The sequence below is a fragment of the Bos indicus genome, chromosome 8, assembly GCF_029378745.1.
Source record: "Bos indicus isolate NIAB-ARS_2022 breed Sahiwal x Tharparkar chromosome 8, NIAB-ARS_B.indTharparkar_mat_pri_1.0, whole genome shotgun sequence".
NCBI classification, from domain to species: Eukaryota; Metazoa; Chordata; class Mammalia; order Artiodactyla; family Bovidae; genus Bos; species Bos indicus.
In genome coordinates this window covers 29,627,351-29,636,896 of record NC_091767.1, presented here as the reverse complement: position 1 = coordinate 29,636,896, position 9,546 = coordinate 29,627,351, and the positions used below count along the sequence as shown (strand labels likewise).

The following is a 9,546-nucleotide window of genomic DNA, read 5'->3' as shown; positions in this document are numbered from 1 at the left end:
AATGAGGGCCTCTTGAGTCATCTGGACTTGTCGCCTTCCAACTGCATAGCTTCAGCGGATTTCTAGGGCTCAGTCTCCTCATCTGGCAAAGAGATAGAGCAGCACACTGTCAGCCTGAAAGCATCAGCATGAAGATGACACAGGACAGTCATCATTGGTGTGGTGCTCCATAGACTTCTGTGATGACCAGAATCCCCCAGGCACTTGTGGATGGAAAGATTTCCAGGGCTCTCCTGGAAGTGTGGATTTGGTGGGATCAGGTTGGGGCTTATGTTTTTACCAGTTTATTGATCAATAGATTGATTGACTGATAAAAAGCTCAAATTATATTCTAATACTCAGAATGAGAAAAGTTCAGGGAACATGATTAGTGATTGATAGATATTCATTTATTGATGTTATTCTCTTTACTTCTGACCTTGACTAACTGCCCAAATCCCAGGTATTTAAATTCTGTAGCCCTTCCAGTTTGCTGTATTTCAAAACTCTTGAGAGGGCTGTTTCCTCAGGACCACCACTTTGGTTGGGGGCCTCTTAAGGTTCCCAGCTTCTCACTGATATGCTTTAGGAACTGAGTCAGTGAGGTTACCTTTGCCCAAGGTCACACTCTACAATGACTCCTCAATTCCAAGTTTCATTTGACATTCTTGTGCATTTCACTGGTTTCTTTGTTTAACACTTCTGCTCCTAAATCACTCAGTAGGTGCCTAAGGCTAATTTGTTAGAAGCTGCATATGTGGGCTCTTTGTTTAACTCTGTTTCCACTTCCCCTCCTCTTTTTATACCTGTTTTTTATTCCCCTTTAGGTATGAGAGTAAAAGAACCTGATTTACAGCCCACAGTCCTCAGGAAGGCCTCCCCCATCTGTGTTACTGGTTGCCCACCTTGGTTCTGCCTGGTAAGGTTTCCAACTCTAGCCTGTAAAAGACTGACAGATGAAGACTATTAGGACTGGAAATACATAATGAATTATGCTTTTTGGAGTTGAGTCTTTGTCATAGGTTGAATATTTGAAGTCAAATATTTTCCAAACATTCTAATTTTTTGTCATGGTTAAATAAGTATGCTTTCAATTGCTTTTTTTGGAAAGGACTCTATCAGGGATTACCACATGGAATACAACAGACGGGCAGGTACTACAGCAGAGAAGTGAACGGCATGACCCTCAGCAAGTTCATTAACCTCTCTGTGCCCCAGTGTATATGTCTGCAAATAGAGATAACACTAATATGCACCTCCTGAGTTGCTGTGATGGTTAACGCGAGGTCATGGAGGTGAGATGTTAAGCACAGTGCCCAGAATGGTGCTGGTGGTAGCTGTTACTGTCATTACAGTAGTCCACGTTGCAGAATTTGTGTGCAGCTCTGTCTGTTGGCTCTGTTTTCTCCTTTCTTTACTTGCTGGCTTCTCTGCTTGCTTTGGGTCCCTGCTCTCTCTTGACTCTGAATTGCATATGGTTTTTGTTTGCTGCAGTTGTGCTCTTTCAACTTATTCTGACTTCAAATTCATGATCCCATTTCCAAAAGGTAATCTTTCTCTCTTCCCCAGGTTCATCGCCCTGAAGAGAGAATGTCCCTCTGATCATCCTGCCTCACCTCTAGCCCCTGCGATGGATGAACTCTGTCGGGCAGGATGGTCGTCCCCAGACTGATGAGCATTAACAGGGTTAGAGGAGTCACAGGTACAAAATCTGGCTGCTAAGACAGCAGGGTTTGGGGTGGGTGATTTCATTTAGAAGGCTATGAGCAAGCAGGCAGGCAACGATTAGCATCTTGTAACATAAATTCAAGACCATATGTCCACAGCAATTATATTCAGAGTTTCTTTTACAAACTCTGATTTCTGTAAAAACCAGGAGGTAATGTCCAAAAGAACATGGGATAACAAACGGGGAATAGAACCCAGACTCTCTCCATAAGCTGTTGTAAGACCTTTAGTAACTCATTTGATCCCCCATGGGCCTCAGTTTCCTCATCTGTGAAGAGAATGGAATGGGGTAGATGAACTCTAAGTGTCTTTCCACCTTCAAGATGACAAAGAAGTGGAAATGAAAAGAGGCATGATGCCTAAAATCTGATCTTGGACCAGAAATGGTTAGATAATTGAGGCTGATGCCTAGTTTAAAGCATTAATTATATGAAAAATTCCATATGCATTGATATTCTTGGAGACAATTATCTATCCGGTAAGCATATGTTGAATTAGCATAAGGTTGCTATTAAAAAATACTGTGGAAATTAAATATAAACTTCTCTAATCATAGGAAGCAACAAACTCAAAATCACTTTCACTTAAACAGGTTTGATGACTAAAGCTCCAACTTCCTTCCTCATGGCACTGACATAGCACAATTAGGATGAGAAGTCTGCACGAAAGCTCAGCTGCCTCTAAGTAGACTGGCCTCCTCCCTGAGGTCAGGTGTCGGTTGGTCTTTAATCACTGCTGTCCTGTAGCCAGGTTTATTTATAAACAAGTTGGACAGTAAAATGTAAACCACATGTGGAATGTCCCCCGGAAGTGTTGCCAAGGTTTGGGACAAGCATAGGAAGAGAAATGTGTAGTCAATGACACCGGGAAAATGAAGATGAAGTTCTTTTTGATCACCAAGTTAGCAGAAGACTGTAAAGCTACTAAAATGATAGCCACTATTTAGGAAGAACACTAAATCTGTTCATCTTTGGACATTGTGTGCCTCAGACAGTGGGTCTCGTCTATGGTTGAACTCTCTAGAGAGTGCTTAGTCTTATCAGATTCTTTTCAACCCCACGGATGATAGGCTGCCCACAAGTTTTCTTGGTCCATGGACTTTTCCAGCCAAGAATGCTGGAGTGGGTTGCCATTTCCTCCTCCAGGGAATCTTCCCGACCCAGGAATCAAACCCACATCTCCTGTGTCCCCTGCATTGTCAGGGCAGATTCTTTACCACTGTGCCACCTGCTTGAAAGTAGAATTTAATGCTTTTCTGGTTCCACCTTTTGTTTCTTAAAAAGTAGAGAACACCTACTCTCTGCCCTCTTTTGCCTGTCAGAGGGCCTTTGAACTCATCCAGGAAGTTTGGTCTGCCACTCGATCAAACCAAATAGTAATTTTCTGTCTCAAAGTGACCTGATACACACCATAGTTCTGTCCAGTCTGAGCTGCCTCTCCTCTAGGAAAATAGGCTTTGTTACTCGAGGTTCCTGAAGTGACTCATCCACCGTGTTTGTCAGACCGCATCATCAAGGTCTTCTTGCCACTGCGTGCTAAGTCACTTCAGTCATGTCTGACTCATTATGACCCCATGGGCTGTAGCCTGTCAGGCTCCTCTGCCCATGGGTATTCTCCAGGCAAGAATACTAAAGTGGGTTACTATATATCCTTCTCCAGGGGATCTTCCCAACCCAGGGATCGAACCTGTGTCTCTTATATCTCCTGCACTGGCGACCGGATTCTTTACCACTAGCACCACCTCCTGCCCCTTGTTATTTGCAAACCTATTCTCTGCCTTCATCCCAGACCCAAAAGTTACATTTTTTTCCCCTCAGTAAGTTCTCCTGCCCTACAGACTGTCCTCACAGCTCCTGAAACAGGAATTTTCACACTGAAAAAGTGATGATGGGTCATCAACAATTTGCCTCCATCAATGGATTACTTATGGATCTTTGAATTGACTGAAATCTTGAAGTAGTTTTTGTGTCCTTCATGATAGACTACTTTCCAACAAGGTGTCTTTTTGACGATATGTTCATGTACATGAGCTCTAAGTATGCACATGTTGTTGTGTGTTCTGAAACGGTCTCAAACGGGGTCCAAAGCATCGGTGAAATTTTTTATTCTCAGTACTCTCTAGTCTGGTGCTACTCAAAGTGGGAGTCCATAGACTAATGTCCATCTGCAAGCTTTCTATCCCAGGTTCACTGGGGGTAAGTACAGAAATTGAGAGTAGAAAGGGTTTGGAAATGTCATGGCCATTTTACAAAGTGACTTTTATGTATTCTGAACTCAATAATTAAAATTTGGATCTCATATTTATATGACTTAAAATTCCATTGTCTAAGAGTTCATTTTCATTACAATTTATGGTCTCTAATAGATTTGATACTAAAGGATATCAACCCTGAATATTCATTGGAAGGACTGATGCTGAAACTGAAGCTCCAATACCTTGGCTACCTGATGTGAACAGCTGACTCTGGAAAAGACCCTCATGCTAGGAAAGATTGAGTGCAGGAGGAAAGATTGAGGGGTGGGAGAGGATGAGATCCTTGGATGGCATCACCGATTGAGTGGACATGAGTTTGAGCAAGCTCCGGGATATGGTGAAGGACAGGACAGCCAGGTGTGCTGCAGTCCATGGCACTGCAAAGAGTCGGACACAACGTAGGGACTGAACAACAACAACAGATTTAATTTAAATCAACCAACTAAACCAAAACTAGCTTTCCCCCAGATAATTCTAGAGCAATGCTTCTCAAACTATTTCAGGTTTTTTCCCCTAGCTTTCAGGAACCATAAGTTTCTCAATATTAAGGCTTTAAAAAGAGAACCCAATATTCAGCACCTCATGGTCTTGGTCTTTCCCTTACCCTACATACCACTGGAGAGCAGGGGATTTTCATAGTCTGGAAGTGGTGGGATAAACATTTCTCAGCTCTCAGAGGCCTCAAGTGTTAAAGAATCCCCACTCAACACTACTGGGGAAATACTGAATGATAAGGCTCTGTCTCAGTTGGGATCCCTGGGAATATCCAGTTTTGTAATAAATATTACACACATCATCTGTCACTAAGGGATATAGTTTTTGACCTAATGGTGGTAGAAAATCAATGCTCATCTGACACATGGCCAAGATTTTAAGACTATAATTAAAGGCATTCTTTTGGATTCTGTCATTTAGTAAGTTGTAGAGAAGAAAACCTTGATGTGTTCCAGTTCAGTAGAGGAGTCAATCCAAGAGGGGTAGGGTAGGGGGTAGGGGAGAGAGACTCAAGAGGGAGGGTATATATGTATACTTACAGTTGATTCACACTGTTGTACAGAAGAAACCAACACAAAATTGTAAAGCAGTTATACTCAAAATAAAAATTTTTAAATGGCTGTTGCCGATTTTGGTACTTCTCTTCACCCTTCCACCCAAATGACACGTCTCATCTTCTTGTCTCCTCCAAGTCCCTCACAAGAGCATATGTTTCAAACATCTACCAACCAAACTACCAAGTTGCCTCAAAAGAGTGTGAATCTGAGACTTTCAAAGACCTCCTCCCATTCTACTTCAGCAAAAGGATCAAATTTCTCAGCTCTTCCATCTCCATGCGTAGATAATAGAAGTAGCACGCCCCTTTTCTTCAACCATAAGGACCATCAGGATGTAAAACGGCATCATAAATCCAAACTCAGAAAACACATTTCTTGACTTTTCAGTACAATTAGGAGTCAGAGACATGAGTCAATAGGAAGCTAAATGCAAATTTCAAACAAAATAAAATCAATATGCCTAATATGAGACTACTGACCCTACTTTCTAAACCAAATTTTAAAAGTGTGAAAAGAAAAAGATTGTATATGTTCTGATTGATTAATAAATGATAAGGATAAGGTAATATTCTGGAATTTTTATAAATGGTTTTCACCCAGGAAAATCTATTGGGAAAACACCCCCAAATTTAGTTGGTGAAAAGGAACAATAAATACATTTAACCAAGGAAATGAAAGACTTGTATACTGTAAACTATAAGACATTAATAAAAGAAATTAACAAAGACACTAACAATTGGAAAGGCATTCCACATTCATGGATTGGAAAAATTAATTTTGTTAACATGTTTAATTCTACCCAAAGCAATGTACAGATCAATGCAATTCTATCAAAATTCTAATGGTATTTTTTCACAGAAATAGAGCAAACGGTCCACATAAATAAAAATTTATATGGAATCACAAAAGACCATAAATAGCCAAAGTTGTCCTGAGAAAGAAGTACAAAGCTAAAGGCATTGGGTCATTGATTTCCAACTACATTACAAAGCTATAGTAATTAAAATACTATGGTATTGACATAAAAACAGACAGATCAATGGAACAGAATAGAGAGACCACAAATAAATCCACACATATATATGGTCAATTAATTTATGCAAAAGGATGAAACCGGACCACTCTCTTATACCACAAACCAACTCAAAATAGATTAAAGTGTTGAACATAAGATCTGAAACCATAAAACTCTTCAAAGAATATATAGACAATAAGCTCCTTGACATAGGTTTTGCTGATAATTTTTTAAATTTGACACCAAAAGCAGAAGTAACAAAAGCAAAAACAAATAATTGTGACTGCTTCAAACTAAAAAGCTGCTGCACAGCAAAGAAAAGAGAATGAAAAGGTAGCCTACTGAATGGGAGAAAATATTTGCAAGTCATATATCTGATAAGGGACCAATATCCAAAATATATAAATAACTCATATAACTTGATAGCATTTTGGCATTGTTATGTTTTACAAAGTGGAATTATGTGATATAAATTGTTCTGTCATCAGCATGAGAGAGAAAAAAAGTATCATGCATAGCATATCATGTCATTTAAGTCAATTTGTGTGTAGTATATAACTAAGATCCATCTAGTTAAAGCTATGGTCTTTCCAGTAGTCATGTATGGATGTAAGAATTGGACCATAAAGAAGGGAGCACTGAGGAATTGGTGCTTTTGAACTGTGGTGATGGAGAAGACTCTTGAGAGTCCCTTGGACTGCAAGGAGATCAAACCCATCAATCCTAAAGGAAATTAGTCCTGAATATTCATTGGAAGGACTGATGTTGAAGCTGAAACTCCAATACTTTGGCTGCCTGATGAGAACTGACTCATTGGAAAAGACCCTGATGCTGGGAAAGATTGAAGGCAGGAGGAGAAGGGGATGACAGAGGATGAGATGGTTGGATGGCATCACCAACTCAATGGGCATGAGCTTGAGTAGGCTCCGGGAGTTGGTGATGGACAGGGAAGCCTGGTGTGCTACAGTCCATGGGGTCACAAGGAGTCGGACATGACTGAGTGACTAAACTCTATTAACACATATTTGGGTTTCCCTTCAACTTTTCACTATCTTAATGAGGCAATGAACATTCTTGTATGTGAGACTTTCACAACTCTATGAGTGGATTGCTGTAGAAGAGTCCTAGAAAAGCCCTAGAAATGGAATTATAGGTTATGAGATAAGCATGTTTAAAATTTTGATAGACTCTCTCAAACTGTTCAGAAAGTAGCATGTGTATTTATTCCTACCAACAGGGTGCATGTAGATAAGGGGTGTTTTAAAAGTCTTTTATAATAATTTGAACCAGTTGCTGGCATATTACATCATCCTTGAAGATGCTAAGTGGTTAGTTTTTAGACCAGGAATGATTCCTGAATACTGACACCTTGGACCCACTGTCAATCTACATAATAGGTGAAAAAATTATAAGAAATAAAACTGAATAGGGATCCAAAAAATCCCTGTCTAATGAAAGAAAAGAAAACCTAGGTGTGGTTTAGTTTGAGTGGGTTGCTAATCTTGGAGACACTGACAGTAAATTTTGGAAGAAAGGGGCAAACAAGCACCCCATAGCATGATTATAAGAAGCTCAAGACTTGCGGGCCAGTGCTTCAGCGAGTAGCGGTGAAACTGTCCTTTTCTCCTCCTTTTTATGGAAAACGCCATAAGGTAATGAAACCCATTCTAGCAAATTTCAGAAATGAAGCCACAAGTGAGAAAGAGCCATGGAAGTGACAGCAAATCTATAGGCATCAGGATGCTGAGCCTTTGGCCACATTCCTTCCGACAGGCTACACATCCTGCTGAGACTTACCCCTGGGAGCTGTACGCTGCTTCACTCATGGGACAGTGCTTTGTACATGTTGGTAAAGTCTCGGGTGAAGCATTACCGCTGAGTACTATTTTGGAATAGAAACAGGACATCTGATACCTGCTTCAGATGTTGTCCCTCAGTGATGCTTTGTCCTTAGGTCACCTCTAAGTGTCTCACTTTCTTCATCTGTAAAATGGGCTCTGTGATGCTTCATGTACCTTCCAGCTAAAGACCACATGAAATCATAGATATGAATACAGTTTTTAGCATAAATTGGATTTCAAATGTGAAGTTTTGTTAGTAAATGAGGTTCTCCTATCACTCTTTATAAACACTATGGCAAAACAAAGAAAACTCATGGTCAATAAGTCAAAAGAAAAGATTCTGGACTTAGGTAGCGCTCAAGGTGGTTTCACAATCCTGAGAATATAGAAACCACGGATTGCGGGGGAAAGAGAAAGAAAGAAAGAGTGGGAGGGAGGGAGTGAAGGAAGGAAAGAAGAATGCAAAGAAGAAAAAAAGACGCTTTCTAAAATGGAAAGACAACAAAAGATGAAGGAAAATCATTTCTTTGGTGTGTATTTTATATGTCACACCGTTTTGGTTCTTTAGATATGGTGTCTTAATTTCATCTTCCCAGTAGCCTGAGGTATAGAAATTATTATCCGTATTTTGTTAGAAAAATGAGAGAGATTTTCAATATACCTTGCCCAGCATCACAAGGTAATTCATTACCTTGCCCAGGATTTGAATCTAATTCTTCTCAACTCCTAAGCTTGAGCCCTCTCAATTGCACCATGTTATTTCTAGATCTTGTCAGAAGCTCATAGAAAGAATCACATCAGATCCAATTTTTCAGTCTCCTTTAGAGAGATTCTACCTGGAGGAATCTGAGGGCTCTCTTTAATGTCAGCCCTCAAAAGTTAAGTGAAGTATCCCTGCCTGAGAAGGACGGTCTATTCTGTGTCTGGTGTTTATACATTCATTGTAATCTTTCTGGGTCTATTTGCATTTTCAATCCCAAACCCTGTTTTGGGTTAATGAGCCCCACAAGTTCCCCAGCCAAACGTACTGGCTTTCAGCTTAGCATAAGCTTGTATCTAATCAGTGTAGACGTTGAAACAAGTTCCATGCTGGCAAATTCCCAAAAGCAAAAGGAGGTAAATGAGAACAACATGAATGAGTCAAACAAGGGAACCACCATGGGGAAAGAGTTTAATCAACACTTAGAGAAACATGGCTGCCTCCTGCTGAGATGGAAATACATCTGTTTTGTAGATGTCTTGGTGCCCTTAACCATACCCTCTTCCCCAAGTACGAAGTCTTTCTGCCTTTCACACCATTCCTACTGGAGATTATTTTATAGCAAGAGGAGTTGAGAGACCTCAGATCCAGGTTTTTGATGAAGCTATTTGCAGAGCACCAAAGGAGACACAGACATTGAGAACAGACTTATCGGGAGGGCTGTGAGGGGAGGAGAGGGCGGGAGATATGGAGAGAGTAACACGGAAACACACACTGCTGCTGCTGCTGCTGCTAAGTCGCTTCAGTCCTGTCCGACTCTGTGCAACCCCACAGACGGCAGCCCACCAAGCTCCCCCGTCCCTGGGATTCTCCAGGCAAGAACACTGGAGTGGGTTGCCATTCCTTCTCCAGGAAACATACACTACCATATGTAAAAGAGATAGCCAATGGGAACTTGCTGTGTGACTCAGGGAACA

At 40.7% G+C, this 9,546-nt stretch overlaps 1 long non-coding RNA gene across 1 annotated transcript; it reads left to right on the top strand.

Moving 5' to 3' along the window:
• Positions 1–574: 574 nt before the first annotated feature.
• On the top strand, positions 575–5,040 carry LOC139184454 (uncharacterized). The gene is made up of 3 exons (XR_011567953.1): positions 575–1,274; positions 1,549–1,681; positions 4,073–5,040. It is a non-coding gene; the product is annotated as an uncharacterized lncRNA (long non-coding RNA).
• Positions 5,041–9,546: the final 4,506 nt, after the last annotated feature.